At 41.8% G+C, this 26,404-nt stretch overlaps 1 pseudogene; it reads left to right on the forward strand.

The window, feature by feature from the left end:
• Positions 1–10,994: 10,994 nt before the first annotated feature.
• The window catches only part of LOC111956090 (probable ATP-dependent RNA helicase ddx6), a 44,575-nt pseudogene continuing 29,165 nt past the window's right edge, over positions 10,995–26,404 (forward strand).

The following is a 26,404-nucleotide window of genomic DNA, read 5'->3' on the forward strand; positions in this document are numbered from 1 at the left end:
ATGCTGTCAATTAACTTCTGGGCCACATTCTGACTGATGGCAGCCTATTCTTGCATAATCAATGCTTGGAATTTGTGGGTTTTTGTTTGTCCACCCGCCTCTTGAGGATTGACCACAAGTTCTCAATGTGATTAAGGTCTGGAGAGTTTCCTGGCCATGGACCCAAAATATCGATGTTATGTTCCGCGAGCCACTTAGTTATCACTTTTGCCTTATGGAAGGGTGCTCCATCATGCTGGAAAAGGCACTGTTTGTCACCAAACTGTTCCTGGATGGTTGGGAGAAGTTGCTCTCGGAGGATGTGTTGGTACCATTCTTTATTCATGGCTGTGTTCTTAGGCAAAATTGTGAGTGAGCCTACTCCCTTGGCTGAGAAGCAACCCCACACATGAATGGTCTCAGGATGCTTTACTGTTGGCATGACAGAGGACTGATGGTAGCGCTCACCTTGTCTTCTCCGGACAAGAATTTTTCCTGATGCCCCACACGATCGCAAAGGGAATTCATCAGAGAAAATGACTTTACCCCCGTCCTCAGCAGTCCAATCCTGGTACTTTTTGCAGAATATCAGTCTGTCCCTGATGTTTTTCCTGGTGAGAAGTGTCTTCTTTGCTGCCCTTCTTGACACCAGGCCATCCTCCAAAAGTCTTTGCCTCACTGTGTGTGCAGATGCACTCACACCTGCCTGCTACCATTCCTGAGCAAGCTCTGTACTGGTGGTGTCCCGCAGCTGAATCAACTTTAGGAGAYGGTCCTGGCACTTGCTGGACTTTCTTGGGTGCCCTGAAGCCTTCTTCACAACAATTGAACCACTCTCCTTGAAGTTCTTGATGATCCGATAAATGGTTGATTTAGGTGCACTCTTACTGGCAGCAATATCCTTGCCTGTGAAGCCCTTTTTGTGCAAAGCAATGATGACGGCACATGTTTCCTTGCAGGTAACCATGATTGACAGAGGAAGAAAAATTATTCCAAGAACCACCCTCCTTTTGAAGCTTCCAGTCTGTTATTCGAACTCAATCAGCATGACAGAGTGATCTCCAGCCTTGTCCTCGTCAACACTCACACCTGTGTTAACGAGAGAATCACTGACATGATGTCAGCTGGTCCTTTTGTGGCTGGGCTGAAATGCAGTGGAAATGTTTTGGGGGGATTCAGTTCATTTGCATGGCAAAGAGGGACTTTGCAATTAATTGCAATTGATCTGATCACTTCATAACATTCTGGAGTATATGCAAATTGCCATCATACAAACTGAGGCAGCAGACTTTGTGAAAACTAATATTTGTGTCATTCTCAAAACTTTTGGCCACGACTGTAGGTTAAAAAACGTTCACATGTAAACATGCAGTGGACGGGCTGTTTTGAAAATATGATTATATTAAATGAATGCACAATTAATTATGAGAATATTTATTTGTAGATTTGTAGATTTTAGTGGTTTGGCATTATAATAAGCAGTGTCCAAATATATTTTGAAATTTCATGGATATCATTAGCATAATGTTTTCTTTTAGAGAGTGGAGAGGAAGGAGAGGAGGAAGACTGGATAGGACGAACAATTATTCCAAACAATGTTTTTGAGATAAAATACAAAAATGAGGCAAGCAATGGGAATCTGTTAACCAAAGTATTTTATCTAATAGTGTACTATTTATTATTAAAGATTGGAGAAGAAGGAGAAGGAAAAATTAAGGGAGTGAAGCGAGGATAGTGTGGAAGAGTGAGGTGGAAAGGTAAAGAGAAGGAAAGGAAGAAAGAGCAGGAAGACGAGTGAAGAAAAGAGGAGGAGAAAGATTGGAGGAGAAGAAAAAGTTAAGAGAGTAAGAAAAGTGACACAAGGAGAGTGAAGAAGAGCAGACAGAAACGGAAATGCCATTTTAATGACAACATGATGAGAGAATTTCCACGCTCAGGTCAAGATGATAGAATGGTTAACCGCACCCTTTGCAATTCCTCTTTTTAAAATGGCAGCGGGGGAAGAACGGCAGTAGTAGAACATCAACAGACGAAAAAGCATAAAGCCTCTCTGATTGCCCGTGTTGGTATGCCCTCTCTCACCACATTCTTCAAGAAGGTAGAGCCTTCCCAAGAAGATTATGATTTAGCTGTGCAGGAGGGTGTCTTTGCATAGCACAATATGTGACACAATCATAGTTACAGATCTATGGACTGCACAGCACAACTGACACGGAAGCTTTGTGAGCCAAAGTTTACATGTGCTAGGACAAAATGTGAAGCCATAGTGAGTAACGTGTTAGAACCATGGGCAACTACTTTGGTAACACAGGACCTAGACCAGGTTGAATTTGTGTCCCTGTCCATTAATGCATCAAATCACAGACTATTAAAGCCGCTGCCAATAGTAGTCAGATATTGTAAGATATATGATGGCAGCACGTCTGTGGAAACAAAACTGCTTGATTTTGTTGAATTGAAAGGAGAAACGGCAGAGGAAATTGCAGCTGAGGTCCTGGTGGTCATCCAAAAATGTAACCTGGAAAACAAAGTCGTGGCATTCTCTGCCGACAACAAATACCAACTTTGGAAGACTGATAGGCTGGGGAGGGTCAATATCCATACCAAAGTTAAAAATGCTCTGCAGCGGGAGGTGATTGGCTTAGGTTGTCCTGCCCACATCATTCATAACACGGACAGAACAGCTTTTGGTTATGATTCCCCTTGATGTTGAGTATCTGCTCACAAARACATTTGGATATTTTCACCGTCAGAGTAGAAAGACTGAAGAGCTTTTGAAAGTTTGTTGGCCAGGAGTACAATAACATTTTAGGACACAGCAATGTTTGCTGGCTGTCCAGCGAAATGTATGTGCCATTGAAATCCTTTTTTCTTTCTAAAGACAAATGCCCTGTTGTCCTGCATTTGTGATGTTTATGGGACATATTGGAGTGCCAACAACAGAAGCTCGTCAAAGGTAAGGCATGAATTATATTTTATATCTGCGTTTTGTGTCGCGCCTGCAGGGTTGAAATATGCTTATCTCTCTTTGTTTACAATGGTGCTAACTCAGATAATAGCATCGTTTGCTTTCGCCGAAACGCCTATTTGAATTCTGACATGTTGGCTGGATTCACAACCAGTGTAGCTTTAATTTGGTATCTTTCATGTGTGATTTAATGAAAGTTAGATTTTTATAGTAATTTTTATAGTAATTAATTTGAATTTGGCGCTCTGCATTTTCTCTGGCTTTTTGTCAAGTGAGACAGTAGCGTCCCGCCTAAACTCAGATTTTTGGATATAAATATGAACTTTACCGAACAAAACATACATGTATTGTGTAACATGAAGTCCTATGAGTGTCATCTGATGAAGATCATCAAAGGTTAGTGATTCATTTTATCTCTATTTCTGCTTTTTGTTACTCCTCTCTTTGGCTGGAAAAATGGCTGTGTTTTTCTGTGGCTATGTACTGACCTAACATAATCCTTTGGTGTGCTTTCGCCGTAAATCCTTTTTGAAATCAGACATGTTGGCTTTAATTTGATGTCTTTCATGTGTGATTTCATGAAAGTTTGATTTTTATAGTAATATATTTGAATTTGGCGCTCTGCATTTTTACTGGCTTTTGGCCAAGTGGGACGTTAGCATCCCACATATCCCAGAGAAGTTAAGAATCTATGGGATCGGTGTCCCTATACCGGAACGGTTGTTGCTAACGTGTGTAATGTGACTAGGATGGTGTTGTAAGTAACAGCAAACTTTCCAGGACATAGTGTCACACGACTTCCGCCGAAGTTAGTCTCTCTCCTTGTTCGGGCGGCAGTCGACGTCACCGTTTTTCTAGCCGACACCGATCCACTTTTCATTTTCCATTTGTTTTGTCTTCATTGTACACACCTGGTTTCCATTCCCATAATTAATCGTGCCTTATTTAACCCTCTGTTTCCCCCCATGGTTTTGTGCGTGTTTATTCATTGTAARTTGGTCTCATTTGTGAGCTTGAGTATTTTCCTTCTTGGAATATTTGTTGTTATGAATAAAGTTACGTTTATTACTCATCTCTGTGTCCTGCGCCTGACTCCGYCTTACCTGCTACAGCTAGACGCCTTACACATAGACATGTCTTATATGGGCAGAACGCTTACATTCTTGTTAATCTAACTGCACTGTCCAATTTACAGTAGCTATTACAGTGAACAAGTACCATGCTATTGTTTGAGGAGAGTGCACAACAACAAAACTTTTATCACAGCAACTGGTTTGATACATTCACCTCTGAAGTTAAATAATGTACTTACATTCAGTAATCTTGCTCTGATTTGCCATCCTGAGGGTYCAAGTAGATAMAATTAGAATATAGTTTTGTTTGATAAAATCCATTTTTATATTCAAATGTAGAAACATGACATACCTATGACATGCCTGCTGCACCACCAATCCACAGCTGCACAGACACAGAACATAGTTGGCACAAGCCAAGAACACTTGTGAGTCTATCAATATCCATAAAAAATGCACTTGAAARGTATTCAACCTATGTAACAGTAAATCCTTGTTAATTAGGGTGTGAAGCCAGGTCCGGTTGATGGGATAGAGTTCCGTAAACCTGATGAAATAAGGTAAGTTGGAGGTTCCTAGAATGGAAACCTTTTAGAAAAAAAATTATTGTGATTTTTTTGTATCCAGATGATAAGCCTAAACATTGACATATTTACGATGTAATGATGAACATTTGGGACAAAAAAWATATATAATAATCTATAAATCTGTACATTTTAATCCATTTTATTTGAACTTTCGGGCTTGTGCAGTTTCTGGAAGTTACATGAGTCTTTGTCATAGTAATCTCTCCAACCTGACGTTAAGGTTTTAAAATGTTTTGCAGAAGTTCTCTCTACAAAGCACTCAACAGATACATGCCTGACATGGACCTTCTCCGCGTCTCAGAAACGTACGCCAACTTTACTCCACTTACTGCCCCTCTTGTGACAACACTGGAAATGTCAGCTGACGTGCCCCTGGTTGAGTCTGCCTTTGGGCCAGTGCAAGCTGGCAGTGGGCTGTCCTATCAGCTTCGACAGCCAAAGACCCGTGAAATAGCTGATGCCCCTTCTCCACCAATACTTCCATTAGATGGCTACAGGGTACAGGTTTCAGTCTTCCCAGTGTGCTTACRWCCATTACCCATCCTGAGCAGTTCCACGTCAAGGCATTAGAGAGAACCTATGAGATGTCACACAAAGTCCAGGTTGCTACAAGGGAGCAGAGCAGCAGCCCGGAATGGCATCAGCTCAGGAAAATGAGAATAACATCCTCTCGTTTCCGAGAGGTTTGCCATGTCCGGGGAGAGACCTCAGCTGATCACCTAGCTGAGCGGATGTTCAAGGGATCTGGTATGCAGACCATGGAGATGAAGAGGGGGCCATGGAGCCAGTGGCTGTACAGGGACCTGGTATACAGACCATGGAGATGAAGAGGGGGCTAGCCATGGAGCCACTTGCTGTACAGAAGTACTGCACACTGAAGAATGTTAACTTCTTTCCGTGTGGCTTCGTAGTGCACCCAGATGCTCCGTGGTTAGGATCCTCTCCAGACGGCATCATATTTGATCCCAGTGTGAGACCACACTTTGGACTCTTAGAGGTCAAGTGCCCAAATGTACCAAGTTATGTTGACTGCTCTTACCTGAAGATACAGAATGGAGAGCTGAAGTTGAAGAGATCTCATGCTTACTACAGGCAGGTGGAAGGTCAAATCCTTCTCACAGGTTGTAGCTGGTGTGACTTTGTCATCTGTGCACAGGAAGACATCCTAGTTGAAAGGATATATAAAGTTCTACAGGTTTCAAAAACTATACGAGAGAAGGTTGACCACATTTATTTTTACCAATACTTTCAGAAGTGTCTATCTCACACCTGAATGGATCCCCTGCATGCGCGCCAAGTTTAGTGGTATCATGAAAAATAAGTATTGATGTTCTTGTGAAGAAAACTACAGTAGAATAGATTTGTTTAAAAAAATGTATTTCAGCAAATGTTCAACAGTTCAGTTAATCAATTACACATCTCTAACACTGGATTCAATCTTACATTCTGGCTATTCTGTGTTTACTTGATTTCTTTCCCCCACCCCTGTTTTTTAATTGCCTAATTAAAGCTAATACAAGCTCCACACAAACTGATATTCACTACAACACAAATGATTGATATATGTCGTAGATAAACAAATTATTATTTTGCTGCTAGCAAATAAACACATGTACATTTACACTGGCTTGGCCCATGCTCTGACCAAAGGTCCGTTTTGATAGTTGAYCAACAGGCACGCCACTGCAAATAATTGGTTGATGCTGCCTGAGATGGTCAGGGGGATGACTGCGTCAAACAGCTTGTGTTCCTTTACTCTGCGGATCATTGTTTCAACATTCACTCTCAGCCTGGCAATGGATTCGGTCTCCCTAACCTCATGCGCTGGAATTTGTGTGCGTCTTGACAGAAAGGCTGGCCAGTAGACCTTGCACGGAACAGTGTCATCTACGAGAAAGCCCTTATCCACCATAATGGCCATGTCAGGGGTGAGTAAGGAAATAATTCCAGACTGCTTGAAGATCTCCTTGTCACTCACAGATCCAGCATACAACGATGACRCAACAGTGACAGCTCCATGTGKTGACATTCCCAACATGCCCTTAAAGGTACAGTGTGTCTTGTAGGAAGAAAACACCTCACTCTGCAGTAGTTGTGAAGATGGTGTCTGGCAGCGGAGTTCAGTGCAGTCGATCACTACCTAGGGGTCTGGATAGTCCTTGAACTCAGGTGGCAGGTGGGCTTTGATGGTTTCCTTCGGGATCCATATGCGTGCTGTTCCAAGCAGACAGTAGAGGAGGTTGGCCCAAGAGATGATAATCCGTCTCACTGTCAATTGGTGGATGCTGAACCGATGGGCCAAATCCTTCTGCTTCAGACCCAACGACAGATGAGTCATAAACAAGAAGAACTCGTCGATTGATGGCAGTGTCTGAACATAAAGAAAACCATTTTAGTACAATATATTGTCCTTATATCCGGTCCATAACACAACAAGTAAATAATGTTTAACAATTACAGTAAGATCAAATAATATTCTCTATTAAGTACTGTATTTAATGAAGTTGTTCCTTGCTGGTTTTCTTCGAGTAACACTTGTTTCAGATAGATTGGTGCTTGTGACTCTTATTAACTTGGTATCTGTTGCCTGCTCAATCAAGTGCCAGAAGGCCATCAGGTGGGTGTAGCTTGAAAATCTAAAGACGGACCCAGAGTATTTTAATACCAAAAAACCTCATTACTATTATTGCCCATCTTCTCTAAGCATCAAGTTGCACTAGATATAACCTAGCTGCTATTGTAGCCTATGTTTTTCTTGTTACTGCAATTCGCAGCAGCTATCATCACAGCAGTGAAATTGTTTAAAATGTTCCGTTATTTAACCAGGTAAGTGGACTAAGAACCAAATCTTATTTGCAGCAACGACCTGGGAGCATTTTTGGGTGTTAACTGAAAACTAATGTAAATACATTATACATTCAATGTGCCTACTTATGCTAAGGTATGCTAGCCTAGTTTTAAATAACAATGAACATGTTCTTAAAGGTAAGATGGGCTTTGGGATAATAATAATTGAAAGTAAATAATTATAAACAATAGTAATGCTGGATACGTATATCCTCGTCAGAACCAGCAAATCGCTGTAGACCAAAGTGGTGTTGGGCGAACAGTTTCTCCAGCTTGGCTCGAAGCTCATCAATTTCTCTTACGTGCTCATGGTTTGCCATTAGGGCCATGTCCAGGGCTGCAGCTTCAGGGACTGCACAGTAAGCATGTGTCTGGACCGGATCAGAGACGGCACAGTCAATAGACAAGCGCACCTTGTTCTTCATCCTCCTCAGTCGGGGCAGGAGGTTTCAGTCTTCTTTCTCAAACACCAGGTCTCTTTTTAATGTGCCTGTTCCACGTGAAGACTGTAGGAACAACACCTCTTTTTAGGTATTGTCGCCCCCCCCAATTTTTCCCTCAACAAAAAGTTACTCTAGATGAAATGTGTACTACACACCTTTGTGTGTTTGGTGACAGTAAAGTTGTCACGACGTACTGCCACCAACCACATTTTTCTGAGCTCTACATTGACCGGGAAACTATGGAAGCTCACAATACCATTCCATTTTGAAGAAACTGAACACAGAGGCACTGAACAATGTTCATTAGCACCTCCTTTGCGGGGCTGTAATTTAAACGTAGTCATTGCGAACAATTTCAGTCAGAAATGCATCGGCGACAGTTAGCTAGCTAGTAAGTAAAATAGAATGTGGTAGGCGGTATAATGCATAGAGCCTATATGGAGCATCCTGTTGGGCTGTATCATCACCTGGTACGTCAACTGCACCGCCCGCAACCACAGGGCTCTCCAGAGGGTGGTGCGGTCTGCCCAACACATCACCGGGGGCAAACTACTACTCTAGGACACCTACAGCACCCGATGTCACAGGAAGGCCAAAAAGATCATCAAGAACAACAACCACCCGAGCCACTTCCTGTTCACCAGAAGGCGAGGTCAGTACAGGTGCATCAAAGCTGGGACTGAGAGACTGAAAAACAGCTTCTATCTCAAGGCCATCAGACTGTCCGGGGGTTTCTTCGGATGGGGCCACAGTGTCTCCTGACCGCTCCTGTCTCAGCCTCCAGTATTTATGCTGCAGTAGTTTATGTGTCGGGGGGCTAGGGTCAGTTGGTTACCTGGAGTACTTCTCCTGTCTTATCCAGTGTCCTGTGTGAATTTAAGTATGCTCTCTCTAATTCTCTCGTTCTCTCTTTCTCTCTGAGAACCTGAGCCCTAGGACCATACGTCAGGACTACCGGGCATTGATGACACCTTGCTGTCCCCAGTCCGCCTGGCCTTGCTGCTATTCCAGTTTCAACTGTTCTGCCTGCGGTTACGGAACCCCTACCTGTCCCAGACCTGCTGTTTTCAACTCTTAATGATCGGCTATGAAAAGCCAACTGAGATTTATTCCTGATTATTATTGACCATGCTTGTCATTTATGAACATTTTGAAAATCTTGGCTCTCTCAATTTTCTCCTTCTCTCTTTCTTTCTCTCGGAGGACCTGGGCCCTAGGACCATGCGTCGGGACTGCCGGCCGTGGTGACTCCTTGCTGTCCCCAGTCCGCCTGGCCTTGCTGCTATTCCAGTTTCAGCTGTTCTGCCTGCGGTTATGGAACCGCCACCTGTCCCAGACCTGTTGTTTTTCAACTCTTGATGATCGGCTATGAAAAGCCAACTGAAAATTATTCTGATTATTATTTGACCATGCTTGTCACTTATGAACATTTTTGAACATCTTGGTATAGTTCTGTTATATTCTCCACCCGGCCACAGCCAGAAGAGGACTGGCCACCCCTCATAGCCTGGTTCCTCTCTAGGTTTCTTCCTAGGTTTTGGCCTTTCTAGGGAGTTTTTTCCTAGCCCCGTGTTCTACACCTGCATTACTAGCTGTTTGGGGTTTTAGGCTGGGTGTCTGTACAGCACTTCGAGATATTAGCTGATGTACGAAGGGCTATATAAAATAAAATTGATTGATTGAAAATTGATTGTTAAATAGCCATCACAAGCACATTAGAGGCTGCCGCCTATATACATAGACTTGAAATCACTGGCCACTTTAATCTTTAATAATGGAACACCGGTCACTTTAATAATGTTTACATATTTTGCATTACTCATCTCATATGTATATACTCTATTCTATTCTACTGTATCTTAGTCTATGCCGACATTGCTCGTCCATATATTTATATATTCGTAATTCCATTATTTTACTTAGATTTGTGTGTATTGTTTGTATTGTTGTGACATTGTTAGATATTATTTGTTAGATTTTACTGCACTGTTGGAGCTAGAAATACAAGCATTTCGCTACACCCGCAATAACATCTGCTAAACACGTATGTGAGCAATACGATTTGATTTGATTTGGAGAGTTTCTCCCATTCTTCTCTGCAGATCCTCTCAAGCTCTATTAGGGTTGGATGGGGAGTGTTGCTGCACAGCTATTTTCAGGTCTCTCCAGAGATGTTCAATCGGGTTCAAGTGTCAAGCTTGTGGGTGTCAAGCTTATGGACATGTGGCAGCAGTGTGTAGCAGGGAGGTTCCTAGGTATGAGATGTGTGCAGAAGGGCATGAGACAAAGGAATGTGTAGCATTGGGGAAAGTAGTGGTACGTGTTAATTGTAGGGGTACCCATGGGGCTGGGGATCAGAAATGTCCGGTGAGAGAGAGGCAGGTTGAGGTTTCCAGGGTTAGAGTAGTGCAGAAGTTGTCATATGCTGAGGCAGTGAAGAAAGTAGAGGAAGATGGGTCAAGGGGGAGGGATCCTGAGAGGAGTGGTGTGAGGAGTAGATCTGTACCAGTACAGAGGGATAGGCCAACAAGTGATATGTGTTTCAGTAAGATTGGATTTTTGGCATTTATAGCAATGGTTATCAACTGTATCAATCAATCAATCGAATGTATTTATAAAGCCCTTTTTACATCAGTCGATGTCACAAAGTGCTGTACAGAAACCCAGCCTAAAACCCCAAACAGCAAGCAATGCAGATGTAGAAGCACGGTGAGCTGTGCTGCAGGGATGGAACGTAAGTCGTAGAAAATTGAGGTTGTGGTGGCAGCTGCAGAGAATTATTTGGGTGTGCGAGACTTGACATCAGAAGAGTTACAGGGTGTGTTAAGTGTGATGTCCCATCCTTTCAGGTTATTGGCCGGAGGTAGGACTAAATAGATTTAAATAGTGGAGTAGGGTGGTGTTATTTTTATATATTTTTTTATTTTATTTAATGTTTTTTTTTTGTGAGTGTAGTGTTAGATGGTAGGGTATTTGTTTATTTATTTATTTATTTTTCAAGCAAAGTACAAGGGAGTTGTACTCCAGTCTAGTAGGTGGCGGTAACGCAACATATTGGATGCCAACTGCCGTTAAACCTCATAGAAGAAGAACAACAACAACATCAACAACAACAACAGGGTTAGAGAGCCCTGGGATAGAGTAATGTCTTAAGTAGGAGATCGGAAATCGTGGCGAGTAGTGCGGACAAAAATGAGAAAAAAGTTGGGGAAGCAACAGCTGTGTTGGAATGCTAACAAGATGGGTGTCAGATCTGATGACAAGGAGTGGGAGGATGAGGGTCAAGGACCGGAATGAATGTAGAAGCAATGTAAAGGTTAAGTGCTGTAATTGGTGGTGTTAGGGATTTATTTGGTTTAGAATTTTATTTTCATGGTAGTACATAGTTGGGCAGATCATGATTGATCGACATTCCAGCACAGTAGGTGGCGGCATGCACTTTAAACGTTTGTTTGTGGACCGCCATGATATTATAGAAGAAGAAGGCGATGATGATGATGAAGAAGAGGAGACCATGTTGAATTAGCGTTTTATTTGGAGTGAATTTAATCTAACAGTAACATAAGTAATTGATCTGCCGCAAACATTTATGATATATAACATCAAAGTGAGAGAAAGGTGAGTGCTACGTGGTGTTATATTAAATTTGCATTATACAGATTTGATAAAGTCGACGTTAGCTTGTCAGCTAGATAATTTAGCCAGCCAGCTAACATTCAGACATGGAAAACGACAGCCCAATGCACAAGCCATCCAAGTTAACTAATCTGACTAGTTAGTTTATAATAACCCCTTTCATCAGTGATGTAACGATACCTAGATAGTTTACTAAATTAGTATTTAAATTATTCAGATAGCTAGCTAACGTAACTTACATGTTTATGTCAAAGCTATAAGTGGCTAACGTCATTAGATAGCTAGTAATATAAGTTAACTGGCTAACTAAATATCTTCCTCTCAAGTTGGCTAGATGAATGGCCTTTTGTAGCATAAAATCGCTATTAGTTAGGTTTGAATCACTTTTTGCAGTTGGCATAATTGAGGTAAGTTGGCTAACAACTGACTGGTAATATTAGCTGGCTTTTTACCTTTATTTGGCCGATAAGGACACCCCTGTTGTTTGTTAATGTTAGTTAGCTAGCTAAAGACAGTGGCGTGTTTGTTGTCCATACATTTGCAATTAACTTTCATTTAAGTTCAGATGCTTCTAGCTAACGTTAGCTAATTTCCTCAAAGTAACTTCAAACTTCGCACGTGATTACGGCTATAAAGTAGCTATGAGTCCCACATTGTTGACGACATAGCCTAACGTTACTCTCCTATTGTCTGGTCTCATACTGCTTGTAGTGTAGGCAACTCATCTGTGCTCATGCAATACACGAATTGGTTGGAATACACTACAGACTGATCCACCAAGCCAACACTAGAAAAGCTATTTTACCTTGTGCGCCTGCCTGCCAAATGCATTTTTGACATGACGTAGTTGGGGATTTGAATAGAACATTTGGGCATCTATTCTACATTGTATTATGTGTTTTTAAAGCAAGTCTAGGGCTTATATAGTATTCACTCTGACTTTACTTCTAAAATCAAGTTCTCCTTCTTCCTGTCAGGTGGCACTGGTTTGAGTTGCTGCATACGAAATGAGCTGAATACACCCCCACTCACACACACAGCTGCACACTTTGACAGAAGAGCTGAGAGAGGGAGGAGACTTACCTGGAGCAGAGGGGACAGACCGAAAGGAGCCCAAGGGGAACTTAAAGCTGAGTTGCTTTTGGACTACAGTTACCCTTGTTTGATTTTCAACATCAGGAAAGTACTTTAACACGTGGATGGACATATACAGAAAGAGTGGCAAACAAATGTTGAACAATAAGGACCATATTATTTTGATGAAATATTTGTACAAAGGACATCGATGTTGAGCAATTCAAATGGACTTGACGGGAAACAAGGAAATAAAAATATGTAAATGTAACGTTTGAACAAAGATTATATTACAGATGCTATTCCCCCGCTTCAAATTGTCTTAGCAGTTCTATTGCAGGAATTAAACTCYGTGTTCACATGTGTTCTATATTGTGTGCAGGTGCAGTATATTTATGCATTTGAATGCATATATCTCTTCATTTGGGAGAGCTCTTGTATAAATACTATTTTTTTTCATACGGCAGTAAACTCTGTTGAAGGGGACCGAACTGCACGTACATGTATATGTAAAAACTATAAATAGACTTCTGTTGTAAAAGCTTTGGACAAAAAAACAAGATAATATTTGTTAATGCTTTATTAGACTCATCTACTTTTGAAGAGGCTTTTTTAAGGGGGCAAAAAAAAACAGGGGTAGAAAATATTCATATTTTGAGAAAAAAACAGGAAAGCGGAAATGGCAGCTGCCAGAACAGAGAACCTTGGTCCTGTCGTCATGGGACTGAACAAGCAGAACGGGCAGCTTAGGGGGCCGCCTAAACCGGCTTCTCCCCAATCAGGACCCCTCGTCCTGGGCTCTCTGTCAGACGAGGCCACAGGTGCATCCCAGAAAGCGGGTGCTGCCCAGGAGGGAACTGGGATTAGGTACACATTTCTCTCATACCCCTGTTTCACCCAGTGACTGAAAAAATTGTGTTCTGCTCATATAGTTTATTATACCTTCATACCAGGTTTTAGAAGTGATGACCCAGTAGGTTTTGTTTTAGAAAACAGTAGTGCAGGTGTTCTTTTAATTGCCCTCTTCTGCTCTGTCAGGTTTGGAGATGACTGGAAAAAGAGACTACAGCTCCCTCCCAAAGACACCAGGGTCAGAACCTCTGTAAGTYATGGTAMAATGCAGCATGCTTTTTCACTAGCTCATGGATTTTCCCGGTGTCATTTTAATCAAGTCTGTTACTTCTGTTGTCTAACCTTTTTTTTTGACGTGTCCCAGGATGTAACGTCCACGAAGGGAAATGAGTTTGAGGACTACTGTCTGAAACGGGAGCTCCTGATGGGCATCTTTGAGATGGGCTGGGAGAAGCCCTCCCCTATCCAGGTACGACACTCACTGGGAGAGTCTCTGCCCAAGGATCACCTGTTGAAACTGGGCGATTCCCTTGCTGTAAATCGGCTCCTGATTCTGATACCTATAACCTATAAAGATGCTCCAGAACTTTTGTATAATTTCAGTCAGTAGTTTTGAAAGTGGTGCTCGAAGCCAAAACGGGCCCCCGTTTTTTTGTTTTTGTGTACTATGTCATCTAATTGTGTAGTACGTCATCCATTTCATGTGATATGTCACCTCCCACAAAAAATGTGTACAATATGTTGCAAATTTGTTGCGCTTAAGATCCCGTACTGCGTCTGAGTTATAAAGTCTTTGGACTTAGCTTTTGTAGTTTGTTATAGTTAGATATTTTTTGATAAAATTCCATTAAACTAGAGTTTGTCACTTTCAGGAGGAGAGCATTCCCATAGCCCTGTCAGGACGAGACATCCTGGCCCGAGCCAAGAATGGAACAGGGAAGAGTGGGGCCTACCTCATCCCCATGCTGGAGAGAATAGACCTGAAGAAGGACTATATACAGGGTGAGTCAAGGCTCTTCACGTTCCGCTTTCCCTTCTGTTATACTCGACTTGTCTCTACTACAACAGTCTTATGTCATTCACAGTGCTTTATTAAAAAGTGTTATAGACTACTGAAAAGGTATTCAAGTTATGTTTCATCTAATATGTTTAAGCAGGAATGCGTGATTCAAGATATTTTGATGTAGAACCTAATCCAGTTATTGTTGACAATTAGGCTATTGTTACATTTTACTGTTCAAATATAGATGAATTTGTGTGCACTAATTATAGGCATGTTTTATTTGGGTTCAATTCACCACATGAGCAAGTGGAAACTCAAAACACATTAGCTAGATAGCTAAGTTAAATATAATACCCACTGGTAGTAGCCATATTAAGCTTAACAGTACATTTGAATGTCCTAAAAATAACTTTGCAGTCGTAGCCTTCTACCCAATCAGGCCCATGCGCTCGTAATGGCCACTGGGCATTTCGCACACTCCATATCCCAAAGCTATATCAAATATCTTGGTTGTAAAATAGTTGAGAAATAAAAAAWATATACCTACGGAAATCGGAGAACCTCCTCTCTTCAACTGTGACAAGTATATTTTCCTGCAATTGTAGTTTTAAATGTTATACAATCAAAATGTATTTTTTTCCCCCTAGAGCAAAGTGGGAGAGGTAGGGAGAGTGGGTTGATCATCACAGCAGCAGGCCCCAGGGAAACAGGCAGAGCGTCAGGGGAGACACTTTCGTTACAGGAATCATGAGCATAATGCACTTACAGCTTGGCCAAATCATGTTTGAGTGAGGTGACCATGTAGAATGGGCTGCTCTTACTGACAAAATAAAACATTTTTAAAGTAACTGTTCAGTGAAAATCTAACTTTTTAAAAGTTCGTATTCTGTTACCCAGATAATGTCGTTGACTCATCCTATACTCATATTTGTGGCCAAAGCATACATTGGAGAGAAAAAAATACTTATACAAGTTTGAGGAGTTAATAAAAAATAAATAAAAAAATCTAACAGACTGTTTCAAAAATGCTTGCTATTTCTTCATGGAGTATGATGGCTCAGCGGTCTCAGCGGTCTAAGGCACTGCATCTCAGTGCAGACCCTGGTTCGATTCCAGGCTGTGTCACAACTGGCCATGATTGGRAGTACCATAGGGTGGCGCACAATTGGCCCAGCGTCGTCCGGGGTAGGCCGTCATTGTAAATAAGAATTTGTTCTTCACTGACCTGCCTAATTAAATAAATAAATGTCATACTCCTGAGGAGGATGAGTTGGCCAATCAGCGGGATACTTGTATTAATAGTTTATGACTGGTATATGCCCGCACCATTCTGTTGGGGTATGCCCAAACTATTACAACACAGAAAAGATCCTGTTTAACATGCCTATCTACCATTGTAAGTCATTCTAGGTCATATTTCAATGAAAAATGGGAGCACTGGACACAATGTTCCCTCAAGAGAATTTCAGCACTGAGCAAATTTCAGGTCTGCTGAGCGCAAACTTTAACATTGCATAAATTCTKTTCAACTTCAGCACATGTTTACTGTGAACATTGAGGCTGTACCCGCTTTAAGTTAGTTTTCACTGTGGCCAAGTAGGCTACTTTGTGTTTTTGATCATAATCTAGGCCTACCAGAGTGGCCTACCATCAAAAACAATGGAGAAAATGCATCCCATAACATTTTAACATGGAAATAGCTGTTCTATCATTCAGCCTACATTAGCAGCAAATGTGTGGTGTTCAATGTTGGCCTACATTCCATGAGACTATTGAAAAAAACATGCAGGGCTTGACATTAACCTGTTTATCCACTTGTCCTTCAGACAAGGAGGTGACTCAAAATGTTTGATGCAGGAGACCACTTTACAAAATAAAATGCATTATTATTCCCATACCATTATTACAGAGAATCAGACAAATTATGCTACCCTCTGCCTATTGGCTACTTAGCTTATTCAAGCCTGTCTGAAAATACAGCACTGCCACTTTAAGACAAAAAAAGCTCTTTACCTGACTTGCTTTTCAAGTCAGGTGGCCACATCTTAAAACCAAGCGCATCTATTCACGACTGCTCATGCTGTAAACAGTTCAAGGTAAATGGCTGAGATCCATATATGGCAATGGTCTATTTGCATATAGGCCTAGTGCAGCTCTGATGGTTATACCGCACTGGTCTGTGTAGAGTACGGGCTGAGTCTGTCAATGCAATAAAATCATACTCCGACGCGTTCTGCCYACATTTAAAATGTCTTGCCTAGTTAGTTTTGCATGTTTGGTATTGCACAGTTCATTTTGTTTCGGTATGTTGATAGTGTTAATGGGGAGAACTCTAGAAAGTTGAGTGAAGTTCAGTCTGGTGCTTAGAGGGAACCTTGACTGGACAGTTTAACTCACACAGTCAAGTCAAACAAAGGGTTGCAAAATGCGACTAAATGGTCGCTGTCTGGAGCCATACTTCTACTACTCTGTCACACCACATTGTCTTACACTTGCCCTATCTATCCCCCTCTCCCAAGCCATTGTGATGGTGCCCACTCGTGAGCTGGCCCTGCAGGTGAGCCAGATCAGTATCCAGATCAGTAAGCACCTGGGCGGCGTTAAGGTCATGGCCACCACGGGCGGCACCAACCTGCGAGATGACATCATGCGCCTGGACGAGACTGGTAATTACCCAACAGCAGCATCACATTCGGTTACTAAATACCAACGATGGAACCTTGCGATAAATGCAGTGCATTTGGAAAGTATTCAGACCCCTTGACATTTTCCACGTTTTGTTACGTTACAGCGTTAATCTACACACAGTACTCCACAATGACAAAGCCAAAATAGGTTTTTAGACATTTTTACGTGTGTGTGTATATATACTACCTTTCAAAAGTTTGAGGTCACTTAGAAATGTCCTTGTTTTTGAAAGATAAGCAAAAAAAATTTGTCCATTTAAAATAACATCAAATTGATCAGAAGTGCAATGTAGACACTGTTAATGTTGTAAATGACTAATGTAAATGGAAACGGCTGATTTTTAATGGAATATCTAAACTCAGCAAAAAAAGAAAAGTCCTCACTGTCAACTGTGTTTTTTTTCAGTAAACTTAACATGTGTAAATATGTAAAGATTCAACAACTGAGACATAAACTGAACAAGTTCCACAGACATGTGACTAACAAATTGAATAATGTGTCCCTGAATAAAGGGGGGGTCAAAATCAAAAGTAACAGCCAGTATCTGGTGTGGCCACCAGCTGCATTAAGTACTGCAGTGCATCTCCTCATGGACTGCACCAGATTTGCCAGGTCTTGCTGTGAGATGTTACCCCACTCTTCCACSAAGGCACCTGCAAGTTCCCGTACATTTCTGCAGGGAATGGCCCTAGCCCTCACCCTCCGATGATGCAATGACAACAAGCTCAGTCCGATGATGCTGTGACACACCGCCCCAGACCATGACGGAACCTCCACCTCCAAATCGATCCTGTTCCAGAGTACAGGCCTCGGTGTAACGCTCATTCCTTCGACGATAAATGCGAATCCGACCATCAGCCCTGGTGAGACATAACCGCGACACGTCAGTGAAGAGCACTTTTTTGCCAGTCCTGTCTTGTCCGGCGATGGTGGGTTTGTGCCAATAGGCGGCGTTGTTGCCGGTGATGTCTGGTGAGGACCTGCCTTACAACAGACCTACAAGCCCTCAGTCAGCCTCTCTCAGCCTATTGTGGACAGTCTGAGCACAGATGTGCGTTCCTGGTGTAACTCGGGCAGTTGTTGTTGCCATCCTGTACCTGTCCCGCAGATGTGATGTTTGGATGTACTGATCGTGTGCAGGTGTTGTTACACATGGTCTGCCACTGCGAGGATGATCAGCTGTCCATACTATCTTCTTGTAGAGCTGTCTTAGGTGCCTCACAGTACGGACATTGCAATTTATTGCCCTGGTCACATCTGCAGTCCTCATGCCTCCTTGCAGCATGCCTAAGGCACGTTCACACAGATGAGCAGGGACCCTGGGCAGGCATCTTTCTTTTGGTGTTTTTCAGAGTCAGTAGAAAGGCCTCTTTAGTGTCCTAAGTTTTCACAACTGTGACCTTAATTGCCTACCGTCTGTAAGCTGTGCTTGTCTTAACGACCGTTCCACAGGTGCATGTTCATGAATTGTTTATGGTTCATTGAACAAGCATGGGAAACAGTGTTTAAATCCTTTGCAATGAAGATCTGTGAAGTTATTTGGATCTTCACAAATTCTTTGAAAGACAGGGTCCTGTTAAAGGGACGTTTATTCTTTTGCTGAGTTTACGTAGGCATACAGAGGCCCATTATCAGCAACATCACTCCTCTGTTCCAATGGCACGTTGTTAGCTAATCCAGGTTTATCATTTTAAAGGGCTAATTGATCATTAGAAAACCCTTTTTCAATTATGTTCACACAGCTGAAAACTGTTGTTCTGATTTTAAATAAGTAATTAAACCGGCCTTCTTTAGGCTAGTTGAGTATCTGGAGCATAAGCATTTGTGGGTTCGATTACAGGCTCAAAATGGCCTAGAAGGCCAGCATACCGGAGTCGCTTATTCACTTTTGACGTTAAGACTGGTGTTTTGCGGGTACTATTTTTTGAAGCTGCCAGTTGAAGACTTGTGAGGCGTATGTTTCTCAAACTAGACACTAATGTACTTGTCATCTTGCTCAGTTGTGCATCAGGGCCTCCCACTCCTCTTTCTATTCTGGTTAGAGCCAGTTTGCGCTGTTCTGTGAAGGGAGTAGTACGCAGAGTTGTATGAGATCTTCGGTTTCTTGGCAATTTCTCGCATGGAATAGCCTTCATTTCTCAGAACAAGAATACACTGACGTGTTTCAGAAGAAAGTTACTTGTTTCTGGCCATTTTGAGCCTGTGCTCAGACTTTTTTCTTTGATATTGTGTGGAGGTTGATTGGGGGTGGGACAATTTGATAATTTTTWGAATAAGGCTGTAACGTTACAAAATTTCGGAAAAGGGTCTGAATACTTAAGAATGCGCTGTTTGTGTACAGTTGAAATCGGGAGTTTACATACACTTAGGTTGGAGTCATTAAATCTCGTTTTTTAGCCACTCCACAATCTTCTTGTTAACCTCTCTTGGGCACGTGAGACGGTAGCGTCCCACCTCTTCAACAGGCAGTGAAACTGCTGGGCGCCAAATTCAAATACAGAAATACTCATTATAAAAACTCTGAAAACAAAACATATTTTACATAGGTTTAAAGATTAACTTCTTGTGAATCCAACCACGGTGTCAGATAAAATAAAAAAAAAGGCTTTACGGTGAAAGCATACCATACAATTATTTGAGACCATAGCCCACTAGACAAATCATTACAAACAGTAGCCAGTCAAGTAGAACAGTTACACATGTCAGAAATAGAGATAAAATTAATCCCTTACCTTTGATGATCTTCATATGGTTGCACTCAGGAGACATTCATTTACTCAATAAATGTTCCTTTTGTTCGATAAAGTCTCTTTATATCCAAAAACCTCCGTTTTGTTCGCRTTTTCTTCAGTAATCCACGGGCTCAAACGCAGTCAAAACAGGAAGACATCGCGCACCAGCGACTCCTGTGGCGGGCCGGGCGCAGTGCGCGCTAACCAAGGGAGCCAGGTGCACGGTGTTTCCTCCGACACATTGGTGCGGCTGGCTTCCAGGTTGGAGGCGCGCTGTCTTAAGAAGCATTGGTTGGGTTGTGTTTCGGAGGACCCATGGCTTTCGACCTTCGTCTCTCCTGAGCCCGTACGGGAGTTGTAGCGATGAGACAAGATAGTAATTACTAGCAATTGCATACCACGAAAAAATTTGTATTATTTTTTTTTTTAATGATAATGTAAAAGGTAAACAAGAAAGGCACTCTCTCAGTCTCGCGCATGAAAAAGCTCTGTGACATTTTAGGGTGCTCTTACTTCTTCATTTTTCAGAATACAAGCCTGAAAAAAATTCTAAAGACTGTTGACATCTAGTGGAAGGCATAGAAACTGCAATTTGAGTCCTAAGTCAATGGATACTGTAATGGCATTGAATAGAAAACTACAAAACCAAAAACAACTACTTCCTGAATGGATTTTTCTCAGGTTTTCGCCTGCCAAATCAGTTCTGTTATACTCAGACACTATTTTAACAGTTTTAGAAACTTTAGAGTGTTTTCTCTCCAGATCTACCAGTTATATGCATGTCATATCTTCTGGGCCCGAGAAGCAGGCAGTTTAATTTGGGCATGCATTTCATCCAAAATTCCGAATGCTGCCCCCTACCCTAGTGAAGTTAACAAACTATAGTTTTGGCAAGTCGGTTAGGACATCTACTTTGTGCATGACACAAGGAATTTTTCCAACAATTGTTTACAGACAGATTATTTCACTTAAAATTCACTATCACAATTCTAGTGGGTCAGAAGTTTACATACACTAAGTTGACTGTGCCTTTAAACMGCTTGGGAAATTCCAGAAAATTATGTCATGGCTTTAGAAGCTTGTGATAGGCTAATTGACATCATTTGAGTCAATTGGAGGTGTACCTGTGGATGTATTTCGAGGCCTACCTTCAAACTCAGTGCCTCTTTGCTTGACATCCTGGGAAAAGCAAAAGATATCAGCCAAGACCTCAGAAAGATAATTGTAGACCTCCACAAGTCTGGTTCATCCTTGGGAGCAATTTCCAAATGCCTAAAGTTACCACGTTCATCTGTACAAACAATAGTGCGCAAGTATGAACACCATGGGACCATGCAGCCGTCATACCGCTCAGGAAGGAGATGCGTTCTGTCTCCTAGAGATGAACGTACTTTGGTGCGAAAAGTGCAAATCAACCCCAGAACAACAGCGAAGGACCTTGTGAAGATGCTGGAGGAAACGGGTACAAAAGTATCTATATCCACAGTAAAACAAGTCCTATATTGACATAACCTGAAAGGCCGCTCAGCAAGGAAGACACCACTGCTCCAAAACCTCCATAAAAAGCCAGACTACGGTTTGCAACTGCACATGGGGACAAAGATCGTACTTTTTGGAGAAATGTCCTCTGGTTTGATGAAACAAAAATAGAACTGTTTGGCCATAATGACCATCATTATGTTTGGAGGAAAAAGGGGGAGGCTTGCAAGCTGAAGAACAACATCCAAACCGTTAAGCACAGGGGTGGCAGCATCATGTTGTGGGAGTGCTTTGTTGCAGGAGGGACTGGTGTACTTCACAAAATAGATGGCATCATGAGGAGGACAATTATGTGGATATATTGAAGTAACGTCTCAAGACATCAGTCAGGAAGTCAAAGCTTGGTCGCAAATGGGTCTTCCAAAGTTGTGGCTTAAGGACAACAAAGTCAAGGTATTGGAGTGGCCATCACAAAGCCCTGACATCAATCCTATAGATAATTTGTGGGCAGAACTGAAACKGCGTGTGTGAGCAAGGAGGCCTATAAACCTGACTCAGTTACACTAGCTCTGTCAGGAGGAATGGGCCAAAATTCACCCAACTTATTGTGGGAAGCTTGTGGAAGGCTACCCAAAACGTTTGACCCAAGTTAAACAATTKAAAGGCAATGCTCCAAAATACTAATTGAGTGTATATAAACTTCTGACTCACTGGGAATGTGATGAAAGAAATAAAAGCTTAAATTAATCATTCGCTCTACTATTATTCTGACATTTCACATTCTTAAAATAAAGTGCTGATCCTAACTGACCTAAGACAGGGAATTTTTACTGGGATTAAGTGTCAGGAATAGTGAAAAACCTGAGTTTAAATGTATTTAAACTTCCGACTTCAACTGTATATAGCGTAGCTCCATATTTGAATAATTTATTTGATAGTCATTTTTGCTCATCTTCATCAAGGGTGTCAATCATTTCAGACCACACTGTACAATACGAACAAGTCACAAAAGCTCAAAGCTGTACACAATGCCATATCTGTAACGGTGGTGTTTCTGATTCTTTCTCAGTGCATGTGGTCATAGCCACACCCGGCAGGATCCTAGACTTGATAAAGAAGGGCGTGGCCAAAGTGGATAGAGTCCAAATGATGGTGATGGATGAGGTTAGTGTGTAAATACATGTGGTACCTGAGTCCATCAGCCACTGACTGTAATCAACTACTGTAGATGACTACAGAGAATCAGTCCTCTTGATCTATTTTGTTACGAGCCACTCACTATTCTTCATCAGGGCCTTCAAATCTCGTCTGGTTCATCAACCTACCAAAGAGGTTAAAGGAGCTACATGTAACATTTCCCCGGCAACCAGTGCCAAATGTAAATTACATACCAGTAGTAGCAAATTTAATAGAAATACACGATTAAAACATACTTTTTTTTTTTAGAATACTGTGTGACTCTGCTAATGATCCATTTGAATGTTTTCTCTTCTCAGGCGGACAAGCTGCTGTCTCAGGACTTTGTAGTGCTCATCGAGGATATCATCAGCTTCCTGGCCAAGGGCCGTCAGATCCTACTCTACTCTGCCACCTTCCCCATCAGCGTGCAGAAGTTCATGGTGAGTAGTGCCACATGTTGGCAGCCATGTGGTATCACCAACAGGCCATTCTGTTCTGCTATTCCGTAACGATACAATATACTTTATTGTCCATTTACATGGAAATGTTGCTATTCTTGCTGAACAGTGTTACCCTTGATCTCCTTCCGGAGAGCAGCAGCTCAAACATTGGGCAAGATTGTGTGTGGGGTCATCTGATGCGCTTGGCCTTCTCCCTTGCCCGTTTATCAGAGGCCCTGAAGCTCCCTGCACTGCAGCCCACAGAGCTTCGACCCCAGGTTCACAGTCTGCTTGAGGTTACCCTTATTAGCCGCTGACAGCCCACCGTACCAGGCCAGGAAACAAAGTCGGCACACTCTCTAAATGGCAGGTGTAGTACATTGAACACAAATTTAAATGCGAAATGCGTTAGTAGTATAAAACATTTTTTTTTGTCCTTCAGCCGCTCTAAAATTACACCAACAAAACATAAAAAAAGGATGGTTCTTTGTAAAGTTCCTAAAACAATAAATGTATTACTAGTAAGAAGTAATGTAGTATATTGKTTAATTTCATGTATTGTTACCTGAATCTTTAAACCAAAATAGAACAGATGAGACAAATGTTGACCTGCCCCTTTAAATGTGGGAGGTTTGCACGACTCAAGTCATGTCTGTGAGATTGATCCTGACAAGTAGAAGCGTTGTCATCTCTTTCCCAGCAGTTGAAACTCGAGCATAGAAAAACAACCTCGCTTGTGAACAAAATAGTTCTTTGACTTTGTGTGATTTAATTTACCAGCTATGAAACAAAATGGTTGAAATACTTTAGACCGCTACTGTAGCATATACAGTACCAGTCAAAAGTTTGGACACCTGCTCATTCCAGGGTTTTTCTTTATTTCTACTATATTCTACATTGTGAATAATAGTTAAGACATAACTATGAAATAACACACGTGGAATCATGTAGTAACCAAAAAAGTGTTAAACAAATCAAAATATATTTTATATTTGAGATTCTTCAAAGTAGCCACCCTTTGCCTTCATTACAGCTTTGCACACTTTTGGCGTTCTCTCAACCAGCTTCATGAGGTAGTCACCTGGAATTAGAGGTCGACCAATTATGATTTTTCAACGCCGATACTGATTATTGGAGGACCAAAAAAAGCAGATACTGATATATTTTTTAAATTATTATTATTATTTTTTTAATAAAAATAATATTTTTTAAATATTCTTTTGTATATATTTGTAATAACGACTTAACTTAATTAAATACATAAATAAAATCAATTTAGTCTCAATTAAATAATGAAACATGTTCAATTTGGTTTAAATAACGCAGGAACAGTGTTGGAGAAGAAAGTAAAAGTGCAATATGTGCCATCCTTGCTCAGAACATGAACATATGAAAGCTGCTGGTTCCTTTTAACATTAGTCTTCAATATTCCCAGTTAATAAGCTTTAGGTTGTAGTTATTATAGGACTATTTCTCTCTACCATTTGTATTTCATATACCTTTGACTATTGGATGTTCTTATTGGCACTATAGTATTCCCAGCCTAATCTTGGGAGTTGATAGGCTTGAAGTCATGAACAGCGCTGTGCTTCAAGCATTGCGAGGAGCTGCTGGCAAGCACAGGAAAGTGCTGTTTGAATGAATGGTTACGAGCCTACTGCTGCCTACCACCGCTCAGTCAGACTGCTCTATCAAATATCAAATCATAGACTTAATTATAATATAATAAACACACAGAAATATGAGCCTTAGGTCATTAATATGGTCAAATCCGGAAACTATAATTTCGAAAACAAAACGTTTATTCTTTCGGTGAAATACGGAACCGTTCCATATTTTATCGAACGGGTGGCAACCCTAAGTCTAAATATTGCTGTTTACATTGCACAACCTTCAATGTTATGTCATAATTATGTAAAATTCTGTGGGTGGCCCTCTTGAACCATGTGGGGACTACAGACTGGGATAGGGATTGGTTGAATATGTCCGTAAACACACCAGCCAGCTGGTCTGCGCATGCTCTGAGGACGCAGCTAGGGATGCCGTCTGGGCCGGCAGCCTTGCGAGGGTTAACACGTTTAAATGTTTTACTCACGTTGGCTGCGGTGAATGAGGGCCATCAGGTTTTGGTAGTGGGCCGTGGCACTGTATTGTCCTCAAAGTGAGCAAATAAGTTGTTTAATTTGTCTGGGAGCAAGACGTCGGTGTCCCCGACGGGCCTGGTTTTCTTTTTGTAGTCCGTGATTGACTGTAGACCCTGCCACATACATCTCGTGTCTGAGCCGTTGAATTGAGACTCTACTTTGTCTCTATACTGACGCTTAGCTTGTTTGATTGCCTTGCAGAGGGAATAGCTACACTGTTTGTGTTCGGTCATGTTTCCGGTCGCCTTGCCTTGATTAAAAGCAGTGGTTCTCGCTTTGTTTTGCGCAAATGCTGCCATCAATCCACGGTTTCTGGTTGGGGAAGGTTTTAATAGTCACCGTGGGTACAACATCAACGATGCACTTGCTAATAAACTCGCTCACCAAATCAACGTATACATCAATGTTGTTGTCTGAGGCTATCCGGAACATATCCCAGTCCACGTGATCGAAGCAATCTTGAAGCGTGGAATCAGATTGGTCGGACCAGCTTTGAACAGACCTGAGCACGGGCGTTTCCTGTTTTAGTTTCTGTCTATAGGCTGGGAGCAACAAAATGGAGTCGTGGTCAGATTTGCAGAAGGGAGGGCGAGGGATGGCTTTGTATGCATCGCGGAAGTTAGAGTAGCAATGTCCTAGAATTTTGCCAGCCCAGGTCGCGCATTCGATATGCTGAGAAAATTTAGGGAGCCTTGTTTTCAGTTTAGCCTTGTTAAAATCCCCAGCTACAATAAATGCAGCCTCAGGATATGTGGTTTCCAGTTTACATAGAGTCCAATTAAGTTTTTTCAGGGCCGTTGAGGTGTCTGCTTGGGGGGGATGTACACGACTGTGATTATAATCAAAGAGAATTCTCTTGGTAGATAATGCGGTCAGCATTTGATTGTAAGGAATTATAGGTCAGGTGAACAAAAGGACTTAAGTTCCTGTATGTTGTTATGATCACACCACAACTCGTTAATTATAAGGCATACACGGTTACCCCAGGAAATCTTAAGTCCTTCTTCTTACCAGAGAGATGTTTGTTTCTGTCAGCGCGATGTGTGAAGAAACCGGGTGGCTGTACTGAATCTGATAACGTATCCCGAGTGAGCCATGTTTCCGTGAAACAGAGAATGTTACATTCTCTGATGTCTCTCTGGAAGGCAACCCTTGCTCGAACTTCATCTACCTTGTTGTCAAAAGACTGGACACTGGCGAGTAGTATACTCGGGAGCGATGTGCCCGTCTACAGAGTCTGACCAGAAGACCGCTCCGTCTGCCCTTTCTGCGGCGCTGTT

Source organism: Salvelinus sp. IW2-2015, linkage group LG31 (assembly GCF_002910315.2).
Source record: "Salvelinus sp. IW2-2015 linkage group LG31, ASM291031v2, whole genome shotgun sequence".
Classification (NCBI taxonomy): Eukaryota; Metazoa; Chordata; class Actinopteri; order Salmoniformes; family Salmonidae; genus Salvelinus; species Salvelinus sp. IW2-2015.